At 27.5% G+C, this 14,999-nt stretch overlaps 1 pseudogene; it reads left to right on the top strand.

The window, feature by feature from the left end:
• The first annotated feature begins 9,835 nt into the window (after window positions 1-9,835).
• Window positions 9,836-14,999, top strand: part of LOC113365701 — a 40,842-nt pseudogene continuing 35,678 nt past the window's right edge.

Raw genomic sequence — 14,999 nt, forward strand, 5'->3', positions numbered from 1 at the left:
GCCCACATCTTTTGTGTTTTGGTCTGATTGTTTGGTAAATTTTACTTTATTTCGTTATCTATTATTATTTTGTGAAAAAATATTTTATGCAAAACTGTTAAAAAAATTTATGTTGCTGTAAAAACATATTTTATTCATAAAACTTTTTATAATATAAACAAAAGAAATTTGATCAGTGAGGTGCTTAAGCACTTTAAACATTTGTAATTTCTTATTGCGTATATTAATATTTTTGTTGGAATATTTTTCAATTGGAATTATTTCTTAATTTCCTTTTTAAATCATAATATAAGTAAAACAAAGCGATAAAAATAAAAAATTAAATCACTAAAACCCAGACACGACAGATTGAATATTTGTCTTGTACATATACGTATACATAAGGTGCCTGAACTATTTGAAAAAGATACTTTATGTAATAATAATAACTTCATGATATAATTATAGGCCTAAGTAATAAGATTATATAATATTTTAATCATACAGCAAATTATCCCAGTAGTAGATTATCAATTTAATTAAATAATATTGCATGAAATAAAATAGAAGCAAAATATCATTTCAAAATTGATTTTATATTTTAGTTTTTTAGTGTTCTGTACAAATTTTTAGACATTGTAGAATTGTATATCTTTGAATTTATAAACTTGCTCAAGTTTTGTAAAGTCGTATTACAATTTATTTTATGGAAGACATGAAGCACCAACATTTCAATAAATATAGTAAGTAATTTTGATATCATATGCATTATGATATTTAAAATAATATTCTTGGTATAAAAATTAAAGTTATGATAATGAGAATTACTTACTATGTTTTTTAAAATGTTTCAGCTTTTAAAAATAATCTAATTAACAGCTTTATTTTGGAATTTATATTTTATTACAAGTGTGAAGTTCATATTTATAATAACAATCAAATTTTTCTGGGATATGCAATGTTATACGAGCATTTCATTATATGTACTTTCATATGTGTACATATCTATATATAAAATTTGTGTGTAAATATGTATACATTTGTTAATACGTTTAATATTAATGATAATTAGATTTATGATAAATTTTTGGTATGCAGGTTAATTATCGGAAACATCATGTGATATTTCTATTATTTTGGTGTTTCAGATTAATTAATTTTGTTAGCAAAAAATTACATACCCACGATTGTATACGAAAATTAAAAATCAAAAAAATATAAATTGAAAAATTCTTAGGGTTACAACTATAAATAAATAAATATATATGTACCTATTAACACTTATATTCTTCTCGTGTCTAAAAAATTTCTGTGTAATTGTACTGATGTATACGATGAGCGATTAAATTGAAAATTTAAATCCTAAACAAAAATGTTAAGATAAAAAGTGTAATGTGCAAGAAAGAACTTTTTTGATAGAGCTTGTGCAAAAGAAAAGTTATGTTAAAAAATTTTGCTTGTATTTTTCATTTAAATACATTGACATTTAATACAAACTAATTGGTATTTAATTACATATTTTTCTATAGATTATTATCAAAATAGGGTTGATGACTGCATGCTTCAGAATCTGAGTTGAAAGGATACCAGAAACAGCAATAAAATAGGCTGGTAATGGATTCATATTATAAATATAATAAAGCAGGTTTGATTAAATTATTTTATATAATTTTAAATAGTAAGACGAAAGTCCCAATCTATTTTCTTTTTATTATAATTATTTGAAATAATTATATTATAAAATTTTTATAAAATAGAGTACTGAATATATAGTCCAGTCATTATAGTAACTTCTCCTCGGAATTCGAGACACCCAGCTGTGAGTCTGTGAATACTTGTATATTGACACCCTAAAGTTGTCTCAAAACCTACATATGGTAGGCTGTCAATACCATTTGTAGGTTTTGAGACAACTTTAGGGTGTCAATATACAAGTATTTACAGACTTATAGCTGGGTATCTCGATTTTCGAGATTCTTACCTAATTTAAGCTTAAATGACTGGACTAATATACAATTTGTCCTCACAATAAAAACATCACTTGATAGTGTTCATCATTTACACTAATTTTTGGCCTTCTTTTTCTGCTTCACGAACGTCTTTAATTTCTTGTGCTGTTATAGAATAGGAGCCACCAAGGGAGGTATTAACTTCAGCAACGCCTTCTGGGTTGATGCGTGGTCCATCACCTAAGGGCTCAACTTCTTGCCTAAGGTAAACAAGAAGAAAATAGTTTCAATGCATCACTTTTAGAAGTTGTGATTTAATACAGTAAAGAAGGAACAGTTATTGTGAATGGAAAAAATCTGGAATGAAATATAGCTTTCTAGATATTTACTTACTTAGTTACACGATATCCTTTTTCATCAGCTTCATAATGCACAGTACGTTTGAAGAAACCATCGCTATAAGAATAACGTCCTCGTAAATTGAGACCGTCTCTTTCTTCTTCTCTGGTTTGATGGTTGTCATTAATTCCATCTTGAACACCACTGCTGAAACTATAATGGGCATCTTGTGCTTGCTTGTAGAACTAGAAAGTAGAAAATAGATTATAATTATACTGCTAAAGAAATTGACGTAAAAAATATATTAACATACATCTTCATCATCAGTTTCGTTTGCTACCGGAACTCCAAATCTTTCAGAAATGACTTCAGCTTCCTTAACTTGCGCATGATTCTGCACTCGCTGCCTAATCACTGGTGCTGGTTGACTACGAGCAACCTGACTAACTTGTGGTACTACTTTAGGTACTTCTCTAACTGCTTCAAATTCTTGTGGTCTGACAATTTCCTGAACTGTTTTCACTGAAGGTATCGACTTACGCGGGGCAGCTTTTACTGTTTGAATAACAACGGGTTCTTGGACAACTTGTACTGGAATTTGATTTTCTTGATGATGTCTTTCCGCAAATACTTGTCTGGTTGTGTATTCTGCTTGCGAAAGAACAGCCTGGGGAACCGGGTGGTAATTTGGGGTTGGAAATACTTCACCAGCTCTTAGATTCGGATTGACAAAAACTTGACCGGTCGGAAGAGGTACGTTTCTTTGATGTTGGAAGAATTGGCCGGGGTTTGGAACTTGGCGGGTTTGTTCTAAAAATACTTGACCGTTTCTGACGTCCATGAAGAATTGACCATGATGTTCTTGGTGAACTTGAGGTACCACTTGCATAACTCTTACTTGTGGCTGCGGGGCCACGTGCATTATGTGGACAGGGATTTTTACTTCAGGTACTGGTTGAACTACAGCAGGGATGGCTTTTGGTACTGGAGCTACTTTTGGAACCACGGTCTGTAATAAACACATATGATTTGTAGTATATTTGGAATGCTATACTTATTATAATTATATTTTGTTTGGAACTAGAAGATTTAGGATATATTACTAGAGTAACATGAAACTATATGATTTGGAATATAATTTTTTACTTTTACTTTGATTACATACCCTTGTAGTTTGTGATTCAGCTACGACTCCTCCTTTATGAAGACGCTGCTCAACAGCTTTAGCTACGGAATCTCTGAAATTTCTAGAAATTTCTTCTAAGCTATAACCAGGAATAGACCGTTGACTTTCCTAAAACAATTATGAACACTATGTGTAAGTGGCATTTTTTCTTAAGACCAGGTAATAAATTTTCCAATATGTGTAATTAACCGATTATTAAGTTATTCTATTAATCCCTTACCTGTGCAGAGACTAATCCTTCCGCCACCATCACCACTGCGATCATTAGCCATGCTGATCCAGCAGCCATCGTGTAAGATTTGATCTACTTGTTCTAAGAAATTATCGTATTTTTTCTAACTTTTTTTTTCTTTTACAGACCCCGGAAGGTGTAATTGGTTTGTGACCTCTCGCTGTTGAATACTGCGGTCAAATAACTTCTGAGTCGCGTTTTCAGGGGTAGTGATATAGTTGACCATTGGCCAAGAGAGGTGAAGCAAGGAAAGAATTGGTGGAAGCCGGTCATCATCAGGGGCAAACGGATAGCATTGCAAGCCTTGCGGGCGTTTGATGTTTGGTATTTCGGTTCGACAGGTACGAATCTTTGTAAATTATTATTTTTGATAAATTATTAATTTTAATTTATGAAATTTATTTGTATATTTAAATTGATTTTTAAAATTCGGAAAAATAATTTAATAAAATATTTTAATAATTATATAGAGTAAAGTTGCTTAAGTCGTACCTTCAATGGAAATATTTCTGTAATATTTAGTACAATTAAAATAAAACACATTCTAGGCCATATGGGTACTAAAATTTTATTTAGTGGGCTTTTGATTAACAAGATTAATATATATGCAATATATGGATTCCACTTAATTCTGCCTATTAATTTAGTTATTTTGGAGATTTTCAAAAAAATATTTTTATTTTTTGAAAAAGATTTATTTAGTAGGCTTTTGATTAACAAGATTAATATATATGCAATATATGGATTCCACTTAATTCTGCCTATTAATTTAGTTATTTTGGATATTTTAAAAAAATGTGCTGTAGGTGCGATTGATGCGCCTAGTCTTCTTAGTCGTACCTATTACGAAACAACTATACTGAATTTAGTCTGAGTTCAACTTTTCTTTAATTGATATTTGCAAAGTAGAACATAATTATTAAAAAGAAGGCTAAAAAAATAATAATTTGAAAAAGTAACGAATGCGCTTATAAAGTTACTATGAAAGCAATATAAATAAACTAATAAATATAAATAAATCAGATGTTCCTTACATATAAGACAATCATTAGAAAGCTTACAATTGAGTCAAAAATATTAACAAAAACTTTATAAAAAGTTCACTTTTGTGAAGTTCACGAAGATATAAAATTTCCTAAAACTTGTCATTATTAGGTACGTTTTTACATGCCAATTTCATTGCTGGTTTGAATATATTATTTTAGATATACTTGCGGTTTAGACTTTGGAGTTTTAAAAAAAACTAATTTGTGTAAATTTTAACTTCCCGTAGGGTGATTATCTAAAAAACATTCAACTAGTAATGATTGGGAGAAGTGGTTATTAGTTTTTGGCAAATGCAGGTCATTTCGAAGATACACAGCTAAATGTACAAAAAATGGCTGTTTTTGAGAGAAATAAGCATCCGATTTGAATGATTTAAAAAACTTTGTGCTTGTGTTGACAAAAAAAAATTGATTTCATTTTTTTCCAATTTTTATTTTTGTATATTGAAAATAATTCAGATTTCAATTTTAATTCTGGTTAAATAGTTTATAATAATCTATTTGAAAACATTTAATATTCCTCGAACATTTTGTTAGAGAAGTTCCAGCAATTTGCCTTAAGGCACCATACGACTAGTTGTATTTAGAAATCAATTGTTTTCCTAATTGTCTAAATCATAGAAGTAATTTAAACATGTATTTTTTTAAATAAGTATTTTTAACTTCCAGTAGGGTAAGTTATTGTAATTGTTCAAAAATCGAAATTGAAAATTTTTGCATATCTTCACGTTTTGAATGTTTCTGAGCATTTTGGCATATCTTAAAAAAAATGGATGTGTGTGTGTGTTGGATACCATTTTTCGTCCACATTTTCGGGCGCATGGATCAACCGATTTGAATGGTTAAAAAATTCGAGTCCTATTGATAGGGAGATGTGCTGATTAGTTTTTGGCAAAGGCAGGTCTAGCAATATTGGAGATACGGTGCAGAAAATAGAAATAGTGTTTTTGAAAGAACGGAGCATTCGATTGGAATGATCCAGAAAATATTCAATTCGTAATAATGAGGAGCAGTGGTGATTAGATTTTGGCAGAGGCAGGTCTAGCCGTTACGGAGCTAAATATGCAAGAAATGGCAGTTTTTGAGAGAACTATGCATCCAATTTGAATGATTATAAAAACTTTCTGCTTGTTTAACAAAATAATTGCTTTTGGAAAAAAAAATTGTTTCAAATTTTGGTGATGATTAGATTTTGATTTAGAACTTTCTGCTTATGTTGGCGAAAAGATAGCTTTTGTCATTTTTTCTTAAATTTTCAAAAAATATTTTTTTTACTAAATTTTATTCTTCGAATATTTTATTATGGTACGGGAAGTTCCAGCAATTTGCCTTGAGGCACGATGCCATACACCACTAGTATATTTGGCTTCATTTGGTGTATAATATGTAGAAATATCAAAAATATGGTATTTTGTCAATTTTTATTCTTATGCATTTTTACTTTTTTAACTTTTTTGTCTAATTTCTTGGCCATTATTCAATCTGCAAAAAATAATTCGACTCTGTTTCTTTAATACTGATTTACGAAAGCATGTCCAGTCGCGCCGTTAAGGTTATTCCGCCATTCAGTCATTATTAAGTACCAAAAACTGGATTAAAATTATTCTTTAACTTTATTACATTGCTGGCATGTTTATATCGATTGCCATGTAGGTATCCAGTAGCGAAAATATTCAATTTGATTTTTGTACGATTTAAATCTGTCTCCTGTTAGATAAATAGACTCAACATAAGAAAAATATATATGCAATATATGGATTCCATTATAATGCTCATTTTGTAAATCAATTATTTCGAATATTTGTACTTTCACTCATTCTATAAATATATGAGAAACGAGTACTGTTTCCAAAATGGTTTTACTTTCATTTAATACCACGGATTATAAATGTCTTCGTGCCTTAGTTTTTAAATAGCAGCTAAGATATTTTATATTTTAATATTAAATATAATAGATTAATAAATTTTGTTGAAGAAAATGCACTAAAATTTATTTTTAATTCATTTTATTATATTAATATTTTTTTGCACTAATTTTGTGGCACTTTTTCTAATTATCTTTGAAGTTAAATAACATTTTAAGATCAGCGTGTTTAAGGGTAAAGTAGTGCTGGGCTTAAAGGTCCGCCCTGAAATATGAATTTCAAACAGGTGTTGCATTTACCTTTACCTTGAAGAAACAATGAGTCTAATTATGATAAATTAAACAAGAATACTTACCGAATATTTGTGGTACAATTTTTTGTCATACAATTTTTTGTCGGTTGTGTTTAACATTATATATTTAGATAGTTTTTAATTTTGCTGTTCAACCAAGTAATTAATTTATTATTAATTAATAAATTATTAACGCATTGCGATGATTAAATAATATAACTGTTATTACTTGAAATCTCTTTAAATTTAAAAATAAAATAGCAGGCCTTTTTGTCATCTACAGCTCCTGTTTACCCCGTCTTTGGAGTAAAAGTACCAAATGACAAGTTTTAGAAAAATAGCAATATTTTTAAAATGATGAATTCACTCTAGGAGTCGTCTAGATTACATGTATATTTCCAATATGGTAGGACGGGGCATAAAGGTCTAAATTGTTTTTGAGCAATTATATTTAAAAAATTAGTAAATCTAATATCATTGTAGAAATGTGTTTTTTTGCTGTTTTCGTGCAAATACAAGCAATTGCTTATAGAAAAGTAATTTTTGCTTACAATAATCTTAAAAAAATAATTAATTAGAATGCTTTTCCAAATGAGTATGTATATGAATATGAATTGATTTATGGACTAAGTAATTCTACATAACTCTTTATCGATTCAGCTTTTTTACTTACAACTCTTTTTATAATGAAATATACAAGTAAATTAGTTTTTACTTATGATGGTCTTGCATATGTTAAATATGTATGTTCAACCTTTTCTCTGAAACCTTTATACATTTAATATCGAATATTCTTTTCTTAAATGCTATACAAAAGTATTGTTGTTTTAATTAATTGTAATTACATTATTGATTATCTGGAAATAGTTTATAAGTTTTTACTATAAAAATAATTCAAATACAATTAATTTATCACTAGATAAATATGAATTAAGTAATTAATAGTTAGAGGACAAATTTTGATGGATTCGCATGTGGGATGCCAGTATACACTAATTGTAGGTGAAATGTTTACAGATGAAATTTCTAATGATACAAGTATATTTACAATATATTTCTAATGCAAAAATGCTACATGGGTAGTTTATTTTTAAATCAATGAATATATTATAAACATTTTGGTAAATGTGTATAATTATTTCGATAACTCATTTTAAAGTTCAATTATAAATTTTAATTAAAATGAATAATTATAGAAAAAACTATACTCATTTTCAATTATATATAAAACTAAACTCATTTTCAAGTCTAATTGTAAGTTTCAATTAAATTAAATAATTATATAAAAAAGCTTCTAAATTTTTGACTAGATGAGATATTTTTTTATTATTTTTACTAATAATAATAATATGATGACACCATATAATGTAGTAAAAACAAAATACACATTTTAATAAGATCCAAGCAATTTAGAGGTGCCAGATTTAAATTTGGCCTGGAACAGTCTGATATCAAGAAGAGATACTAGATTTCTGTTGAAAGTGAGATGAATATAATATAATATAATTAAATAATTATGTATATATGTATATAATATAATTAAATGTATAAGTATTATTCAGGAAAATTGAATTCTATAAGGTTTTGATAACTGATATTAAAAACAAGTTTAACATACAAACAGCAGATGGCACATGAAATTTTGTGTTTTTCCTTATAATAATTTACTTCTTCATAAAATTATTTTTTTATAATAATTTCTTTATACCAAAATATTTAATAATAGAAAGAATTTAATATTAATTATAATTGTGTTACTTACATATTTTTGGTAATATTTCTTAAACATGTTATTCCATCGTTACCATTTGAAGGTGATAAAATAAGTGATCTTTTTCAATTAAACACAAAAATATAATATAATATAATAAAATGTATTGTTTAAATAATGTAATTACACGTACATATTTTAATATGTTAAAAATATTTTTTTTTACTATAAATTAATATGTAAATTTAGTAAGCATTATGTAATTTACTCTCAACTTGTATTTATGCTAATTAATTATACATTGAAACTTCATTTATTTATAATTTATATGATCAGTATATATTCCAGTTATAACTATGATTTAATAGGAATACAATCAATACAAAATCATAGTGCTAAAGCAAATATTAATGTAATTATTATTTTGATTACTAAAAATTAAATAATAAAAAGCCAAATATTGTTGGAAATCCATGTTTTTTGGGGTAATGGGTTTACATAGCTGAAACTTTAAGATTATTTTTGATCAGTGTATAAAATGTTTTTTAAATTATTTATTATTGTTATTAACAATTAACTTGTATTAAAATAATAAAATATTAGTAATTATATTACTTAGGGCAATAAGACAGATATTTTATTATTAGTTTACTAGAAAAGTAAAATCTTTGTAGATCTAACATGGCGTAATAATGCCATGCACTACTAGTTCATTTTTTAATTGTACAATCATTAATAATTATTAAAAAAAAGTCAAATCTCTTTAAGATATAGAAATTCTCTTGATAATGCTAATACAAATAGCTGAAACTAAAAGATAATTTATAACATAAAAATACAAAAATCATTAACTTTTTTCTAAAATTCCTATACCTTTAATTTTATGACATTTACATAATATTCATTTATGAAAACATACCGATTACTTTTAATTTTATGACTATTACATAATATTCATTTATGAAAACATATACCGATTGTTTGCTTGCCCTTGTCATTTGTTTACAAGATACCTTCTGAAAAGAAATAAAATCAAATACACCAACAGAGGGCAGTTGCATCTATTATATCGATATTTTGATACAACTTCAAACGGTTCGTTTACCGTTAGGAACCGAGTTTCCTATCTTTATAATGCACCATTATTGATCTATGGAAGTTTACATTATAACCGTTTCCAATCTCTTAAGTTCAGTCCGTTCCTGCTTTTCATAGGCTCAAGATGTCGTTTGACCCGGGACGCCAGCCCAACCCGGGTTGGCGTTGTCACATGAGTAACGGAAAAATCAGGACAGTGTTTTATGTTAGTGTGATTAAAGCTTGTTTTTATTGGATTGCTACATAAGTGTGTGTGATAAGTGAGTATTGTATTTTTTTATTAGTTTAATCAATACTGTAAACCCTCTACAACTAAGATTAATACCAAGTCTAATATTCTTATGGCACGGTAGGTGTTACATCTATATCATTCTAGATATAGTATAGATAGATTTATGAATTGTGTATTTAAGAATTTTGATTTTTAAAGCTTGTGCTTTCGACAAAATGACATTAAGTCCGTATTTGAATTTTTTTGGAGCGAGTTTTATTAATAAATCGTTGAATGGTTTTGGTTGAGCCCTTCCTAAATGGCGGGAGTTTCTTTGGCGGGAATTAACTAAAATCAATTTGTCAATGATGATGTATGTTGGTTAAATGTTGAGTTATTTTTGAATATGCGATGTAAATCGTTTACTTTAATTTGCATCTTATTATTTGCAGGTTAGACTCGAGCATTTCTCAGGAATATCAAGTTTTGGAAGAACATGAGGCACTCCAATGACACTTTTTGGTACAGTTGCACAGTCAAACAATGGTTACATAATCGGTCTTCACGGTAGAAATGCTAATAAATTAAGCCTATATACCTACCTCAATATGTAAGGTAAGTGATTAAATAAGTTTTTTATTATTGCCAAAAAGTTAAAAATTAAGTATTTTATTCTTCTTGCATCTTAAATCGTTCATAAGCGTCTTAAAAACTTTGGAAAACCAAATAAAAAGTTATCAGTATTTTGTAGTCGTAAGTACCGAGCCAATTTAAAATTAAAAAGTATGGAGATTTCCGCATCAAAACATTCTATATTTTGTTCATGAGTGACTAAGTAAGGCTTTAAGAGCAATGATGGCTAATACTCTGTCATACCAAACATCATTTTTATTACGTTCCAACCCATGTATAAATGTGGTGCAAGAAGTATCACTCTAGAACTAGTTGTAAGTGGCAATTTGTTTTAAGGCATATCTAATTAATTGATTTAGTCAACAAGCAATATTAATTTGAGTCATTTATATGCCATTTGTGGGAAAAACTATTGCAACGTTTGTTATGATTAATTATTTGCAATTGCAATTGAATTTTATCATTAACTTCTTGCAAATAATTACGTTTTCTGACACTGATTTTTGTTTGAGAGCAACATAGTAGTGAATTGTCATTTGAAGTAACTATTTTCTTAATTCACATAGGATAGAAGATTTTTTTCACAAAGTATCAGTTGGTCTGTTTTTCATTTCTATTGATTTCCTGTGAGAAATCGAATTTACTCGTAAATCAATTATATAATAATAAAATCAATGTAAAATATTTTTATTTTATGTTGATTTTATGTTACATTATGAGATATTTATTAACATACAGTAGAAAGTGATTAGGTTTTGCCAAATTGTCCAATGAATTAATTTATTATGTTATTTTATGAACTCCTTAAGCAATTATGAGAAAAGTAAATTTCACAATTTACTTTGACATGTCAGATTATTCTATTGTGTACAAATTTTTTAAACATGTTAGTTATTTTCGGCAAATGGCCTAATAGGGCTCTATTACTATAAGGTTTTATTAAAATTGTCACATTTTTTCTAACAAGCAATTACAAAGAAACGACCCGACTGATCTTTGCCAAAAAATCATCAGAACTATTTCCAAATGATAGTTTTTGAATAGTATTTGAGGTACCAAAATTGGTTCCGATTATTTACGAAAGCATGGATAAAATTGTTTGCACTTTTCTGCTAATTCTTAAGAAAATATTCAACACAATTACTGATCCAGTTTCATTTGAAATAGTTCAGCTATTTTTGAGAATACGTCGATGAAAAATCCGCATACACACACACTTTTTCCAAATTTGGTGTTGAACGATTCAGAATGTCTTGAAGCGTTGAGAAAACACAAAGTTAGCAATTCGTATTTTCTGGTAAAAAAATAAAATTCTTTTTTGGGATGTTAAAAATCTTATTTATAAGCAGTTCAAAACCAAAAGCCTTCTGCCAAGCCTTTGTCAGCCTTTGCCAAAAACTAATCACCTCTTCTTCCAATCATTACATTTTTTTTTTTTTTTTTTATTAACTCTTTTATTTACAACTGTCCAGTAAAGGACATTTAGTAAATTTAATGACTTTACAATAGTCCGCCAAGAAGGGACATTGTATACTATATTGTCATTATCATTACAAATTGAATGTTTTTTAGATCATTCAAATCGGATACTCCGTTCTCTCAAAAACTCGATATGTATTTTCTGCACTCTTTGCTCCGTATCTCCGTAACGACTGGACCTGCCTTTGCCAAAAACTAATTAGCGCATCTTTCTATCAATAGGAATCGAATGTTTTTTGAACTATTCAAATCGGTTGATCCGTGCGCCCGAAAAAGAACGAAAAAAATGCGAACACACAAAACACACACACATATACACACATCTATTTTTTCTGAGCTCTGCCAAAATGTTCAGAAACCTTCAAAACGAGAAGATATGCAAAAAAATTCATTTTCGATTTTCGCCCATTAATATAACTACCTTACGGGTAATTAAAAATTTGTTTGATACCGAAATTTTGCTATATTTTAAAGTTGGCATATTAATAAGGTGTAGTCATCCAATGAAGGTAAAAATTACCACTCTGCCATTGGCATATCACTCAATAGCATTATGAATCCGTTCATTTCTATTGTAATGTGGACATAAACAAACTTATTATATAACAATCATCGGAATTGCAGACAATCCAGCAAATCAAATGCTTTTGAAATGTTTCCACCTCGCCGAGAAGTGGCGTATTAACCGCCACCTGCATGAAACGATCGTGCTAGGTCGAAGCCGGCTCATTGTTCCGCAAAACGCGGCCTTACAAACATCGAAAATAAAATTAATCAAACACTATTAATCGAAAAGGAAAAAAAATCATAAAATTCATATCGAAACAGTATTTTAAATTCCATTAAACAAAAAGTAATTTTAATTCATTCTTAACGTGATAAAAAATTATTTCACCGATTATAATTGGTTGTGCTAAGGTTTATGTTGCAAGCAGTGTTTATAATATAATTAAAATTTTTTACAGTGCTTATAAATTTACTGTGATTTTATAAAGTATTATTTAATTTTATAGCAGTGACTAGTGATTTTATTGTACCTATTGTTTTATTAATAAGGTAAGCCATTTATTAAATTCAATATAATACTTATATTTAAATTTAATATAATTTACAAAGAAATGGTTACATATTTGTTTGAAACAATTGGCAATTTTTAGAATTAGCATTATTGTTATCGACAAATGTATACGTAATTGTGGAAAATTATCTAATTAAAAACATATTACAATATTAGTAAATAATAATATGAAATATACGGATTTTGGCTTTTATTGGGCACCATGTACATTAGCTAAAGTTTCCTATTCTAATTTAATATAATTTCACAAATTTAAAGATAATTCATATAGATTTTTTTCAATTTTTTTTTATTTTCGTTTACTACTACACGGGGGACGACTACGCTACTTTCCAAAATACTGTTTTCGAAAATAAACCAAAAATTTTGAAATGATATAAAAAAATAATTAAATAATAATTTTGTATGCATATTTTTTTCATAATATTGCATATTAATTTGTAGTCCGATAATATCAGTTAAATATTAACTTTCCGTAGGGTAAGTTATAGTAATCGCAAAACATCGAAAATGAACATTTTTATATATCTTTACGTTTCAAAGGTTTTTGAACATTTTGGCATACCATAGACAAATGGATGTATGTGTGTGTTTCGTCGACGATTTTGGGAACACCGATCAACCGATTTAAATAATTCATAAAACATTTGATTCGTATTGATAAGGGGACATTCTGATTAGTTTTTGGCAAAAGGCAGGTCTAGCCGTTCCGAAGATACAGGGCAAAAAGTGCCAAAAACGGTAACTCAGTTTTTAAGAGGACGGAGCGTCCGATTTTAATAATTCAAAAAACATTATACTTGTATTAACAAGATGAAGAACTGATCAAATTTTTCGGAAGGTAGGTCCCCAGCGGTTATGGACTCTCAATAAAAATAAATTAAAAAAATGTCATTTGGCGGTCAAAAATGTTTATTGGACATATGTATATCAAATTATCTGATATTTTATAGAAATATTATTAATGTGTACACATTTTGTGTAATTTTTTTTGAGTTTCGTACCAAAATGCTACATCAGAAAAAATATCTAAATTCAAACAAATATTTTATCAATTAAATATTAAATATTTGTATTATTTATTAATTAAAATCCTAAAATATTTTAGTTTTAATCTAGCCCAAGAAATTCACATTAATAATACTTATATAATAATTTTACATTTTTAACAAATCAAATTATTTCTACTTCAGCAAAAATAAATATCCAAAGTCTAACAAATATTTGATGTTTATATTTCAAATATTTGTATAAATTATGAATTAAAAAAATACATTAACAAATTTTCGAATATTTTAGTTAATTCCGATTTTTTATGTAAAATTTTCATTATTTTGTTTCTGCTTGTGGAAAAAATACGTGCTGATCAAAATTCAATTCATTATTCAATTCAAATTTGATAGTAATATATTCTTGAAAAATATTAAATAATTTTTAATAATATTAATATATTAAAATATATTTCGATTAATATAAATATAAATATGTTTAGATAAAATCAACCAAATGGCATTTGTTGAAAAACATACTGTGAAGTAATATGAGATGATCCATCCTGGCCAAACCTCTATTTTTAATTATGTTTGACCCATATTATATAATTTAAAAAATATGACAAACATTATAATATACGATTTTTTTTTGAAAATGTTTAGGAATGAATTTTCTGAATTATAAAAAATGGTAAAAAACGAATTTTAGCATGTATATTATTATTATTAAATATTAAATATTAATAAAACGATTACGTCGGTACATCCAAATAAAATATTCAGAAAACTGGTTTTGTCGTGAGATCAAGCAATTTGCAAAAGCGGTAAATGTTTAGATAAGAGTTTATTAACTTTAACATCAATTTACTGGAAATATTAACTGTCGAGTGTTGATAGTACAAATTAGTT

The sequence above is a fragment of the Ctenocephalides felis genome, unplaced genomic scaffold (genome assembly GCF_003426905.1).
Source record: "Ctenocephalides felis isolate EL2017-DRISC unplaced genomic scaffold, ASM342690v1 CF-g0.4_SCAFFOLD_01170, whole genome shotgun sequence".
Taxonomy (NCBI): domain Eukaryota; kingdom Metazoa; phylum Arthropoda; class Insecta; order Siphonaptera; family Pulicidae; genus Ctenocephalides; species Ctenocephalides felis.